The sequence below is a fragment of the Dendrobates tinctorius genome, unplaced genomic scaffold, assembly GCF_039654945.1.
Source record: "Dendrobates tinctorius isolate UK_male_01 unplaced genomic scaffold, ASM3965494v1 ptg000020l, whole genome shotgun sequence".
Classification (NCBI taxonomy): Eukaryota; Metazoa; Chordata; class Amphibia; order Anura; family Dendrobatidae; genus Dendrobates; species Dendrobates tinctorius.
The window spans coordinates 583,341-596,413 of record NW_027361688.1 but is presented as its reverse complement, the minus strand read 5'-3'; positions in this window follow the sequence as shown (position 1 = coordinate 596,413).

Sequence of the window (13,073 nt, the reverse complement as noted above, 5' to 3'; positions counted from 1 at the left end):
AAACTAAGCGTTCGAGGCCTTATGTAGCCAGACGATGACGCAGGCTCAACACCTCCTGCATTCGGTCCTATTTTGCTCTTGCCACTACCATCAGATCCACCACCAACACCATCATTACCAGCTGCCAACCCCCGCCCAATTCCACGGCCTCTTCCACCAGCCTTCCTCATTTTTGGTAGAAATGTAGACAAAATCCAACAAACTATATAGTATGTAAAACAAGGTGTCTATAGGACAGGGGAGATTTTGAATTTCTGCACACACTTTTGGACACTGGACACTTTTGGATTGTGTGAGGCCCACTGATATCTGAGCGCTATGTGACAGGCTCGATGGCACAGCTGTGACCTAAGTGACTAGAGAATAAGTGAGATTTTGAATCTCTGCACACACTTTTGGACACTGGACACTTTTGGATTGTGTGAGGCCCAATGAATATCTGAGCGCTATGTGACAAGCTAGATGGCACAGCTGTGACCTAAGTGACTAGAGGATAAGTGAGAGTTTGAATCTCTGCACACACTTTTGGACACTGGACACTTTTGGATTGTGTGAGGCCCAATGAATATCTGAGCGCTATGTGACAAGCTCGATGGCACAGCTGTGACCTAAGTGACTAGAGGATAAGTGAGAGTTTGAATCTCTGCACACACTTTTGGACACTGGACACTTTTGGATTGTGTGAGGCCCAATGAATATCTGAGCGCTATGTGACAAGCTCGATGGCACAGCTGTGACCTAAGTGACTAGAGAATAAGTGAGATTTTGAATCTCTGCACACACTTTTGGACACTGGACACTTTTGGATTGTGTGAGGCCCACTGATATCTGAGCGCTATGTGACAAGCTCGATGGCACAGCTGTGACCTAAGTGACTAGAGAATAAGTGAGATTTTGAATCTCTGCACACACTTTTGGACACTGGACACTTTTGGATTGTGTGAGGCCCACTGATATCTGAGCGCTATGTGACAAGCTCGATGGCACAGCTGTGACCTAAGTGACTAGAGAATAAGTGAGATTTTGAATCTCTGCACACACTTTTGGACACTGGACACTTTTGGATTGTGTGAGGCCCAATGAATATCTGAGCGCTATGTGACAAGCTCGATGGCACAGCTGTGACCTAAGTGACTAGAGGATAAGTGAGAGTTTGAATCTCTGCACACACTTTTGGACACTGGACACTTTTGGATTGTATGAGGCCCAATGAATATCTGAGAACTATGTGACAAGCTCGATGGCACAGCTATGACCTAAGTGACTAGAGGATAAGTGAGAGTTTGAATCTCTGCACACACTTTTGGACACTGGACACTTTTGGATTGTGTGAGGCCCAATGAATATCTGAGCGCTATGTGACAAGCTCGATGGCACAGCTGTGACCTAAGTGACTAGAGGATAAGTGAGAGTTTGAATCTCTGCACACACTTTTGGACACTGGACACTTTTGGATTGTGTGAGGCCCAATGAATATCTGAGCGCTATGTGACAAGCTCGATGGCACAGCTGTGACCTAAGTGACTAGAGAATAAGTGAGATTTTGAATCTCTGCACACACTTTTGGACACTGGACACTTTTGGATTGTGTGAGGCCCAATGAATATCTGAGCGCTATGTGACAGGCTCGATGGCACAGCTGTGACCTAAGTGACTAGAGAATAAGTGAGATTTTGAATCTCTGCACACACTTTTGGACACTGGACACTTTTGGATTGTGTGAGGCCCAATGAATATCTGAGCGCTATGTGACAAGCTCGATGGCACAGCTGTGACCTAAGTGACTAGAGGATAAGTGAGAGTTTGAATCTCTGCACACACTTTTGGACACTGGACACTTTTGGATTGTGTGAGGCCCAATGAATATCTGAGCGCTATGTGACAGGCTCGATGGCACAGCTGTGACCTAAGTGACTAGAGGATAAGTGAGAGTTTGAATCTCTGCACACACTTTTGGACACTGGACACTTTTGGATTGTGTGAGGCCCAATGAATATCTGAGCGCTATGTGACAAGCTCGATGGCACAGCTGTGACCTAAGTGACTAGAGGATAAGTGAGAGTTTGAATCTCTGCACACACTTTTGGACACTGGACACTTTTGGATTGTGTGAGGCCCAATGAATATCTGAGCGCTATGTGACAAGCTCGATGGCACAGCTGTGACCTAAGTGACTAGAGAATAAGTGAGATTTTGAATCTCTGCACACACTTTTGGACACTGGACACTTTTGGATTGTGTGAGGCCCAATGAATATCTGAGCGCTATGTGACAGGCTCGATGGCACAGCTGTGACCTAAGTGACTAGAGAATAAGTGAGAGTTTGAATCTCTGCACACACTTTTGGACACTGGACACTTTTGGATTGTGTGAGGCCCAATGAATATCTGAGCGCTATGTGACAAGCTCGATGGCACAGCTGTGACCTAAGTGACTAGAGGATAAGGGAGATTGGATTGCTTTTAAAAAAGCAGTTTGCGGAGCAGTGGGTAAACAGCAATGCCAGCCTGTCAGGAAGCCTTAAAAGGCAGCCCAACAACCAACACCACTGATACACCACTATATAGCCTCCCCTTGCACTGCACACAGTGACTGGTGTGTTGTGCAGGCCAAATTGCTATCAGCAGCAGAAGCAGTTTTTTTTTCTTCTCAGCAGGACAAAAAAAAAAAATTGGGATTGCTTTTAAAAAAGCAGTTTGAGGCCCAATGAATATCTGAGCGCTATGTGACAGGCTCGATGGCACAGCTGTGACCAAAGTGACTAGAGGATAAGGGAGATTGGATTGCTTTTAAAAAAGCAGTTTGCGGAGCAGTGGGTAAACAGCAATGCCAGCCTGTCAGGAAGCCTTAGAAGGCAGCCCAACAACCAACACCACTGATACACCACTATATAGCCTTCCCTTGCACTGCACACACAGTGACTGGTGTGTTGTGTAGGCCAAATCGCTAGCAGCAGAAGCAGTTTTTTGGTCTTCTTCCCTGCCTAACGCTCTCCCTACAGAATCAGCAGCAACCTCTCCCTATACTGAGATCGGCAGAAGTAAGATGGCGGTCGGCGTGCACGCCCTTTTATACCCCCTGTGACACCCACCAAAGCAAGCCAATCACTTGCATGCCCTTCTGAAAGATGGTGGTGACCCGTGCCTATGTCATCACGTTGCCCACAGTGTCCGTGGATCCTGATTGGCTGAAAAAGAGCGCAAAACAAACTTTTGAAATGCGACTTTGGCGCGTAAGTCGCCGACCTCGTGGCCGACCTCATCCTAGGGTCGGGTTTCGTTTCATGAAACCCGACTTTGCCAAAAGTCGGCGACTTTTGAATTTTTTCGACCCGTTTCGCTCAACTCTACTTATTACCCTCACCCACAAAGCCCTCCATGGCTCAGCACCACCCTACATCTCCTCCCTTGTTTCAGTATACCACCCTACCCGCGCCCTCCGTTCTGCTGATGACCTGAGGTTAGCATCCTCCATAATCAGAACCTCCCACTCCCGTCTCCAAGACTTTACACGTGCTGCACCAATTCTTTGGAATGCACTTCCCAGGTCAATACGATTAGTCCCCAATCCCCACAATTTTAAGAGTGCCCTGAAAATGCATTTATTCAGACTGGCCTACCGCCTCAACACATTAACCTAATCTTTCCCTGTGTGGCACAGCCAAAAGTTTTACCATAATCATGTTCCCACATGCTTTATGCATCCATTAGCCCTCTGTGTCTGTACTGTTACACACTTAACATTATGGCTGGTCCATACAATCAGGGCAACTGTTACCACCCACCTTTCGTGTCTACCTCTTTCCTCATAGACTGTAAGCTTGCGAGCAGGGCCCTCATTCCTCTTGGTATCTATTATGGTCTATGTGATTATTGTTATGCTGTAATGTCTATTGTCTGTACAAATCCCCTCTGAAATGTAAAGTGCTGCGGAATTTGTCGGCACTATAGAAATAAAATTTATTATTATTATTATTATTATTATTATTATTATTGATAAATGTAAGATGATACACATGGGAAGAAGGAATCAATATCACCATTACACACTGAATGGGAAACCAAGGCAAACAGGATCATGGGTTGCATTAAAAGAGGTCTGGATACACATGATGAGAGCATTATACTGCCTCTGTACAAATCCCTGGTAAGACCGCACATGGAGTACTGTGTACAGTTTTGGGCACCGGTGCTCAGGAAGGATATAATGGAACTAGAGCAAGTACAAAGGAGGGCAACAAAATTAATAAATGGGATGGGGGAACTACAATATCCAGAGAGATTAGAAAAATTAGGATTATTTAGTCTAGGGTGCTGTGCTGTATACCATGGGGCTGTGCTGTATACCATGTGGGGCTGTGTTATATACTTTGTGGCAGTGCTATATACTATTTTGCTGTGTTATATACCATGGGGGGTACATTATATTCTATGGGGGAGTGTTATGATTGAGTCACCGAGGAGGAAAAACAAAAAGCAAGCTAAGCCCAGAAAACCGGAGAGGTTGCTAACTAGCGGATTGCAGACCCCTGATCCTATCCACAACAACTAACAGTAGCCGTGGAGCGTACCTACGATGATCTTAGACACCTCCTCACAGCCGGAGAACTAAATAAGCCTAAAGAAAGAAAAGGGGAAATCTAAACTGCCTCAGAGCAGACCCCAAAGCAATAGACAGCCCCCAACATGTATTGTCGGTGAAACAAGATGAAAACACAAACACAGATAGAAAGATAGGCTGAGCAAACGATGGGGCCCACACTAACTAGAAAGGACAGGAAAGGAAAGATGCTGTCTGCAATCACGCAAAAGCCCTACCAAAAATATGTGCAACACGTCTGATAGAAAAAACCCTGAAGTCGCTAGACTTCAAAACCCTATATTAGCACTCAGGTATATTCTGAAGACAGAGCAAAAAGAGATCAGCTGATCAGGGACAAAAACGAACTGAAATAATCAGAGACAGAAATTGAATCCAGCACAGCCCCAGCCGGGGCTGGCTGAACACAAAAAACTAAGTAAACAGACCAAAACTCATATGAACAATAGCAGAGCAAAACTTAGCTTGAGAAGGCAGGAATCAAACTGGAAACCAGAAGCCCCAGGCAGGAGAAATCACCAGCAAGAAAATAGGGAGTCGGCTGCCTTAAATCCAGTCTGAGACTCCTGATGTCCAATCGCAGTCCTCCTCCTCAGGTGGCAGTTCTTTGCCATTTAGATCAGTTAGATCAGCTTCATTATCTCTTGTCACCAACAGAGGGAGTCCAGATAGAGAACTCACGACTCCTCTGTCAGCACAGCCAGCTCCATCACCCTCACCAGAAGCCAGAGGCAAACCAGAAAATGAGCTCACAACAGGGGAGGCTGTGTTATATAATATGGGGGACTACATTATATTCTATGGGGATGTGGGCTGTATTCTATTCTATTTGGGGCTGCATTATATTCTATGGGGCTGTATTATATTTATTATATTCTATGGGGGGAGATTGCATCATACTCTATGAGGGGGCTACATTATACTATATGAGGAGGCTACATTGTATTTTATACAGATTATATTGTATGGGGGCTCTATTATACTTTATGGGGGGCTACATTATATTCTATTGGGGCTGCATTATACTATATGAGGAGGGCTAGTTTGTATTCTATGGAGGGGCTACATTATACTATATAAGGGGCTGAGATATATTCTATTGAGGGGCTGCATTATACTATATGAGGGGGCATCATTATATTCTATGGGAAGTTAAATTATATTCTGTGGGGTGGCTACATTATGCTCTAAGGGGTGGCTGCATTATACTGTAAGAGGGGGCTGCATTATATTCTATGGGGGTTACAGTATATTGTATGGCTGGGCTGCATTATAATCTGTGGGGTGGCTGCATTATGCTCTATGGGGTGGCTGCATTATACTATATGTGGGCTGCATTAAACTGTATCAAGGACTATGGGGAATGCATTACACTATATGAAGAACTATGGGGTGCATTATACTATGGGAAGTGAATTGTACTACATGGATGACTGGTGGTGAATTATACTATATGGAGGACTATGGGGAGTGTATTATACTATATGGAGGACTATGGGGCACATTATATTATATGAAGGACTATGGGGTATAAACTGTAGATGTGCTGCTGATAACATGATACTGTATGGGGACAGATTGATCCATTAGTGATTGTTCTGTCCCCATCATTCTTTCTCAGACAATGGAAAGAGGCCGGGAAACAAGTGTTGAACGACTTCAATATTGTCGATCACACTCATTTAGCTTCGACAGCCTGTATGCAATATACGAGGCCAATATGCCGTATATACCGAAATATTGGCATCCTATATACTGTACATACCACACTCTAAGCCTCTTATAGAAAGTATCTATTATAAGAGACCGAGAGTGTGGTCTGTATGTGATATAGGATGGCAAGAGTACAGTCTGTATGATACACAGGAGGCTGAGAGTACAGTCTGTACGATATATAGAAGGCTGAGAGTGCGGTCTGCATGATATATAGGAGGCTGAGAGTGCGGTCTGTACGATATATAGGAGGCTGAGAGTGTGGTCTGTATGATATATAAGAGGCTGAGAGTGCGGTCTGTACGATATATAGGAGGCTGAGAGTGCGGTCTGCACGATATATAGGAGGCTGAGAGTGTGGTCTGTACGATATATAGAAGGCTGAGAGTGCGGTCTGCACGATATATAGGAGGCTAAGAGTGCGGTCTGTACGATATATAGGAGGCTGAGAATGCGGTCTGCACGATATATAGGAGGCTGAGAGTGCGGTCTGTATGATATATAGGAGGCTGAGAGTGCGGTCTGTACGATATAAAAGAGGCTGAGAGTGCGGTCTGTATGATATATAGGAGGCTGAGAGTGCGGTCTGTACAATATAAAAGAGGCTGAGAGTGCGGTCTGTATGATATATAGGAGGCTGAGAGTGCGGTCTGTATGATATAAAAGAGGCTGAGAGTGCGGTCTGTATGATATATAAGAGGCTGAGAGTGTGGTCTGTATGATATATGGGAGGCTGAGAGTGCGGTCTGTATGATATATAGGAGGCTGAGAGTGCGGTCTGTATGATATATAGGAGGCTGAGAGTGCGATCTGTATGATATATAAGAGGCTGAGAGTACAGTTTGTACGATATATAGGAGGCTGAGAGTGCGGTCTGTATGATATATAGGAGGCTGAGAGTGCGGTCTGTATGATATATAAGAGGCTGAGAGTACAGTCTGTACGATATATAGGAGGCTAAGAGTGCGGTCTGTATGATATATAGGAGGCTGAGAATGGGGTCTGTATGATATATAAGAGGCTGAAAGTACAGTCTGTACGATATATAGGAGGCTGAGAGCGCGGTCTGTACGATATATAGGAGGCTGAGAGTGCGGTCTGTATGATATATAAGAGGCTGAGAGTACAGTCTGTACGATATATAGGAGGCTGAGAGTGCGGTCTGTATGATATATAGGAGGCTGAGAATGCGGTCTGTATGATATATAAGAGGCTTAGAGTGCGGTCTGCACGATATATAGAAGGCTGAGAGTGCGGTCTGCACGATATATAGGAGGCTGAGAGTGCGGTCTGTACGATATACAGTATAAGAGGCTGAGAATGCGGTCTGTATGATATATAAGAGGCTGAGAATGGGGTCTGTATGATATATAAGAGGCTGAGAGTGCGGTCTGTATGATATATAGGAGGCTGAGAGTGCGCTCTGTACGATATATAGGAGGCTGAGAGTGCGGTCTGTATGATATATAGGAGGCTGAGAGTGCGGTCTGTACGATATATAGGAGGCTGAGAATGCGGTCTGTATGATATATAAGAGGCTGAGAGTGCGGTCTGTATGATATATAGGAGGCTGAGAGTGCGGTCTGTATGATATATAAGAGGCTGAGAGTGTGGTCTGTATGATATATAAGAGGCTGAGAGTGCGCTCTGTACGATATATAGGAGGCTGAGAGTGCGGTCTGTATGATATATAGGAGGCTGAGAGTGCGGTCTGTACGATATATGGGAGGCTGAGAATGCGGTCTGTATGATATATAAGAGGCTGAGAGTGCGGTCTGTATGATATATAGGAGGCTGAGAGTACAGTCTGTATGATACACAGGAGGCTGAGAGTGCGGTCTGTATGATATATAGGAGGCTGAGAGTGCGGTCTGTACGATATATAGGAGGCTGAGAGTGCGGTCTGTATGATATATAGGAGGCTGAGAGTGCGGTCTGTACGATATATAGGAGGCTGAGAGTGCGGTCTGTATGATATATAGGAGGCTGAGAGTGCTGTCTGTACGATATATAGGAGGCTGAGAATGCGGTCTGTATGAAATATAAGAGGCTGAGAGTGCGGTCTGTATGATATATAGGAGGATGAGAGTGCGGTCTGTATGATATATAAGAGGCTGAGAGTGCGGTCTGTATGATATATAGGAGGCTGAGAGTACGGTCTGTATGATATATAGGAGGCTGAGAGTGCGGTCTGTATGATATATAGGAGGCTGAGAGTGCGGTCTGTACGATATATAGGAGGCTGAGAATGCGGTCTGTATGAAATATAAGAGGCTGAGAGTGCGGTCTGTATGATATATAGGAGGATGAGAGTGCGGTCTGTATGATATATAAGAGGCTGAGAGTGCGGTCTGTATGATATATAGGAGGCTGAGAGTGCGGTCTGTATGATATATAGGAGGCTGAGAATGCGGTCTGTATGATATATAAGAGGCTGAGAGTGCGGTCTGTATGATATATAGGAGGCTGAGAGTGCGATCTGTACGATATATAGGAGGCTGAGAGTACAGTCTGTATGATACACAGGAGGCTGAGAGTACGGTTTGTACGATATATAGGAGGCTGAGAGTGCGGTCTGTACGATATATAGGAGGCTGAGAGTGCGGTCTGTACGATATATAGGAGGCTGAGAGTGCGGTCTGTACGATATATAGGAGGCTGAGAGTGCGGTCTGTATGATATATAGGAGGCTGAGAGTGCGGTCTGTACGATATATAGGAGGCTGAGAATACGGTCTGTACGATATATAGGAGGCTGAGAGTGCGGTCTGTACGATATATAGGAGGCTGAGAATGCGGTCTGTATGATATATAGGAGGCTGAGAGTGCGGTCTGTATGATATATAAGAGGCTGAGAGTGCGGTCTGTATGATATATAAGAGGCTGAGAGTGCGACCTGTACGATATATAGGAGGCTGAGAGTGCGATCTGTACGATATATAGGAGGCTGAGAGTACAGTCTGTATGATACACAGGAGGCTGAGAGTACGGTCTGTACGATATATAGGTGGCTGAGAGTGCGGTCTGTACGATATATAGGAGGCTGAGAATACGGTCTGTACGATATATAGGAGGCTGAGAGTGCGGTCTGTATGATACACAGGAGGCTGAGAGTGCGGTCTGTACGATATATAGGTGGCTGAGAGTGCGGTCTGTACGATATATAGGAGGCTGAGAATACGGTCTGTACGATATATAGGAGGCTGAGAGTACAGTCTGTATGATACACAGGAGGCTGAGAGTACGGTCTGTACGATATATAGGTGGCTGAGAGTGCGGTCTGTACGATATATAGGAGGCTGAGAATACGGTCTGTACGATATATAGGAGGCTGAGAGTGCGGTCTGTACGATATATAGGAGGCTGAGAATGCGGTCTGTATGATATATAGGAGGCTGAGAGTACAGTCTGTACGATATATAGGAGGCTGAGAGTGCGGTCTGTATGATATATAAGAGGCTGAGAGTGCGGTCTGTATGATATATAGGAGGCTGAGAGTGCGATCTGTACGATATATAGGAGGCTGAGAGTACAGTCTGTATGATACACAGGAGGCTGAGAGTACGGTCTGTACGATATATAGGAGGCTGAGAGTGCGGTCTGTACGATATATAGGAGGCTGAGAGTGCGGTCTGTATGATACACAGGAGGCTGAGAGTACGGTCTGTACGATATATAGGAGGCTGAGAGTGCGGTCTGTACGATATATAGGAGGCTGAGAGTGCGGTCTGTACGATATATAGGAGGCTGAGAGTGCGGTCTGCACGATATATATAGGAGGCTGAGAGTGCGGTCTGTACGATATATAGGAGGCTGAGAGTGCGGTCTGTATGATATATAGGAGGCTGAGAGTACAGTCTGTACGATATATAGGAGGCTGAGAGTGCGGTCTGTATGATATATAGGAGGCTGAGAGTGCGGTCTGTATGATATATAAGAGGCTGAGAGCGCGGTCTGTACGATATATAGGAGGCTGAGAGTGCGGTCTGTAAGATATATAGGAGGCTGAGAGTGCGGTCTGTATGATATATAAGAGGCTGAGAGTACAGTCTGTACGATATATAGGAGGCTGAGAGTGCGGTCTGTACGATATATAGGAGGCTGAGAGTGCGGTCTGTATGATATATAGGAGGCTGAGAATGCGGTCTGTATGATATATAAGAGGCTTAGAGTGCGGTCTGCACGATATATAGAAGGCTGAGAGTGCGGTCTGCACTATATATAGGAGGCTGAGAGTGCGGTCTGTACGATATATTGGAGGCTGAGAGTGCGACCTGTACGATATATAGGAGGCTGAGAGTGCGGTCTGTATGATATATAGGAGGCCGAGAGTGCGGTCTGTATGATATATAGGAGGCTGAGAATGCGGTCTGTATGATATATAAGAGGCTGAGAGTGCGGTCTGTATGATATATAGGAGGCTGAGAGTGCGGTCTGTATGATATATAAGAGGCTGAGAGTGCGGTCTGTATGATATATAGGAGGCTGAGAGTGCGGTCTGTACGATATATAGGAGGCTGAGAATGCGGTCTGTATGATATATAAGAGGCTGAGAGTGCGGTCTGTATGATATATTGGAGGCTGAGAGTACGGTCTGTATGATATATAGGAGGCTGAGAGTGCGGTCTGTATGATATATAGGAGGCTGAGAGTGCGGTCTGTACGATATATAGGAGGCTGAGAATGCGGTCTGTATGATATATAAGAGGCTGAGAGTGCGGTCTGTATGATATATAAGAGGCTGAGAGTGCGGTCTATATGATATATAAGAGGCTGAGAGTACAGTCTGTACGATATATAGGAGGCTGAGAGCGCGGTCTGTACGATATATAGGAGGCTGAGAGTGCGGTCTGTACGATATATAAGAGGCTGAGAGTGCGGTCTGTATGATATATAGGAGGCTGAGAGTGCGGTCTGTATGATATATAAGAGGCTGAGAGTACAGTCTGTACGATATATAGGAGGCTGAGAGCGCGGTCTGTACGATATATAGGAGGCTGAGAGTGCGGTCTGTATGATATATAGGAGGCTGAGAGTGCGGTCTGTATGATATATAAGAGGCTGAGAGTACAGTCTGTACGATATATAGGAGGCTGAGAGTGCGGTCTGTATGATATATAAGAGGCTGAGAGTACAGTCTGTACGATATATAGGAGGCTGAGAGCGCGGTCTGTACGATATATAGGAGGCTGAGAGTGCGGTCTGTATGATATATAGGAGGCTGAGAGTGCGGTCTGTAAGATATATAAGAGGCTGAGAGTACAGTCTGTACGATATATAGGAGGCTGAGAGTGCGGTCTGTACGATATATAGGAGGCTGAGAGTGCGGTCTGTATGATATATAGGAGGCTGAGAATGCGGTCTGTATGATATATAAGAGGCTTAGAGTGCGGTCTGCACGATATATAGAAGGCTGAGAGTGCGGTCTGCACTATATATAGGAGGCTGAGAGTGCGGTCTGTACGATATATTGGAGGCTGAGAGTGCGACCTGTACGATATATAGGAGGCTGAGAGTGCGGTCTGTATGATATATAGGAGGCCGAGAGTGCGGTCTGTACGATATATAGGAGGCTGAGAATGCGGTCTGTATGATATATAAGAGGCTGAGAGTGCGGTCTGTATGATATATAGGAGGCTGAGAGTGCGGTCTGTATGATATATAAGAGGCTGAGAGTGCGGTCTGTATGATATATAGGAGGCTGAGAGTGCGGTCTGTACGATATATAGGAGGCTGAGAATGCGGTCTGTATGATATATAAGAGGCTGAGAGTGTGGTCTGTATGATATATAGGAGGCTGAGAGTGCGGTCTGTACGATATATAGGAGGCTGAGAGTACAGTCTGTATGATACACAGGAGGCTGAGAGTACGGTCTGTATGATATATAGGAGGCTGAGAGTGCGGTCTGTATGATATATAAGAGGCTGAGAGTACAGTCTGTACGATATATAGGAGGCTGAGAGCGCGGTCTGTACGATATATAGGAGGCTGAGAGTGCGGTCTGTATGATATATAGGAGGCTGAGAGTGCGGTCTGTAAGATATATAAGAGGCTGAGAGTACAGTCTGTACGATATATAGGAGGCTGAGAGTGCGGTCTGTACGATATATAGGAGGCTGAGAGTGCGGTCTGTATGATATATAGGAGGCTGAGAATGAGGTCTGTATGATATATAAGAGGCTTAGAGTGCGGTCTGCACGATATATAGAAGGCTGAGAGTGCGGTCTGCACTATATATAGGAGGCTGAGAGTGCGGTCTGTACGATATATTGGAGGCTGAGAGTGCGACCTGTACGATATATAGGAGGCTGAGAGTGCGGTCTGTATGATATATAGGAGGCCGAGAGTGCGGTCTGTATGATATATAAGAGGCTGAGAGTGCGGTCTGTATGATATATAGGAGGCTGAGAGTGCGGTCTGTACGATATATAGGAGGCTGAGAATGCGGTCTGTATGATATATAGGAGGCCGAGAGTGCGGTCTGTATGATATATAAGAGGCTGAGAGTGCGGTCTGTATGATATATAGGAGGCTGAGAGTGCAGTCTGTACGATATATAGGAGGCTGAGAATGCGGTCTGTATGATATATAGGAGGCTGAGAGTGCGGTCTGTATGATATATAAGAGGCTGAGAGTGCGGTCTGTATGATATATAGGAGGCTGAGAGTGCGGTCTGTACGATATATAGGAGGCTGAGAATGCGGTCTGTATGATATATAAGAGGCTGAGAGTGCGGTCTGTATGATATATAGGAGGCTGAG